The sequence below is a fragment of the Atta colombica genome, unplaced genomic scaffold, assembly GCF_001594045.1.
Source record: "Atta colombica isolate Treedump-2 unplaced genomic scaffold, Acol1.0 scaffold235, whole genome shotgun sequence".
Taxonomy (NCBI): Eukaryota; Metazoa; Arthropoda; class Insecta; order Hymenoptera; family Formicidae; genus Atta; species Atta colombica.
Window position 1 is genome coordinate 150,104 of NW_017259333.1, and position 2,487 is coordinate 152,590.

A 2,487-nucleotide genomic window follows, 5' to 3' on the forward strand; every position below is an offset into this window, starting at 1 on the left:
AATGCAATTGGATAATTTTTTTTATGCATACGTCTATGCGACTATATATATGCCAACTATATATGCAAGTTTGTATGGATATATTCTTAACCGAGAGAGGTTCAACTTATTCATTGGTCCAGTTTCTACGGAGAGTTTAATTCGGAACAAAATGTAAAAACCAACCAACTATAGTCGAGCATTCCCTGTTGTTCGATTGTAACAGGGAAATACTCGATTATAGTTGGTTGATTTTTTTACATTCTGATCCGGATTAAATCCTTGGTGGAAATTACATTATTGTCTTTTTCTATTCTTGAATTAGAAAGAGATAAGAAACAAGTTGAACTTTAGTTAACCGTGAATTGTGGAACTGGATCTTATATGAGGGGTGCACTCACATGCAAGCGTCAAGCAGAAATCAGCAACCAATCAGTTGGGCGATATGGGCATTGATGTAAAAAATATTTTTTATGCCACTGTAAAAATCTCGGGATCGATTCCATAATTCGAATGAGATCACTCACTTTTCACACTTTTATCTTACGTGAATTTGTCCTCGTGATTTTATAACGATGAAGTGAAAACACGAAATCACTAGATTTATCGGTGTGGGGAAAAACGTGAAAATGTGAAGTGAAACATAAGTTGCATTCAGCAGAAAATACAGCTTTACAATTGTTGTAAAATTCTTTAATATGATTGGTCTTTCTAGCAAACGAGAATGGATTGAAATTAATTGAAGTGGATTCAGATTTTCAAAAATATTGATTCACGAATGTTAAAATGAATGCTTTTCAATCCTGAATGCATTTTGATTCAGGAATGCATTTTGATTATAGGAATTACATAAAGCATAACTCTATGTCTTTTAATCTAAAAATAATATTGGCTTTTTCTACATTGTGAATATTGTTCAATTTAAAATTTTGAATAGGAAATACAGTTTTTCAATCCAATTGAATCCAATTGAATCCAATTAAATAAAAAAAAATCTCAAAACTTAGGGATCGATTATGTCTTGAAATGAGATGAAAATTACAAAATAAACAAATTTCTAGAATATTCATAATTTAATTAGTTAATAACTAGTAAATTTGCTCACTTTTGTAATTTTCATCTCATTTTAAGATACATAATCAACTCCCTAGTGTAAATAATAAAAGTGATCTCTTAGTATCGATTCTCTAACTTTTAGCATGGTGAAAATGAGCCATCTCACATCGCGTGATTCCCTAACTTTCATCATGGTGCAATTGTGAGCAGTCTCAAGGAAATTCATTCGGCAAGAAATTTCTTGTCAAATGGTAAGATCCGAGAAAAAAAGGCTGAGAAATGCAGCGAGAGAGGAACCACAGCCGACTGATAGTTTTGAAGTTAAATATATAATTTTGCACAGTCCAAAGACAAAAATAAAATGGCTCACAAAGACAAATGGCAATATATATGGTAACAATTTTGTTACTGGATGAAGAGGCCTTTAAATCACGTATGAGAATTACACAAAGAATGCTTAGAGATATTCATTTTCAACAGGATTGACTTTGTAAATAATGGTAGAAAATCATTTAGGCCCAGTTTCATAACTTACGATTTACTTTTAACCACTTTTAATTGAAGTTCGTCATTCGTTTTTAATTCTAGAATTGGAAAAAATTAGGAATAAATTGAACTTTATGGCCGTGATCCGATTTATGCTGACAACGATGCTCATGAGCATCGTTTATCTTCGTTTAGCATTTTCATTTAACACAAATAACAAGGATGAAATGATTTTTAAGCGTTGTGAGCGTGAATCCGCAGATTACGTTTCACTTCACATTTTTGTTTTTCCCCACACCGGCAAATCTAGTAATTTCGTACTTTCACTTCGTCGTTACAAAATCATGCGGACAAATTCATGTGAGATGAAAGTGCGAAAAGTGAGTAATGTCACTCGAATTACAGTCGATCCCCTCATTGATTAGGTAGTTTTCATTATAGTGGAAATGCGACACTTCTCGTGACATTGTTCGACAAAAAATTCTATGTCAAATTCTATATCAAATGGTGATAAAGCGCGTCGAGATTGATCGAAATTAGTTGAAATTTGTCAAATTGTTCTATTTAAAAACATAGATTATTGGTTTCCAGTAATGGACATTATTTTTATGATTTGTATGGACGAAAATGACAACGAAAATAATAAAATTCGCAAGACATTTGAATTTAATAAGAAGACGGGATACTCAACATCTATCTGAAATCCCAGACAATACATTTAGAAAATTATATAGATTAGTATATAAATATATTAAGTATGTAAATATATCAATTATTTAAATAACTAAGATATTGAATATACGGTCGAAGTAAAGCTTCATGTCTTATAATACTTTTAAATTTTAAAATTTCCAGTTTAAGCAAAAATTATGAAATTGTAAGATTATAAAATTCACTTAAAAATATTATTGGATACTAAGATCCGCTTGACCATATAAGTAATTTTATGTTAGTTATTTAAATAAT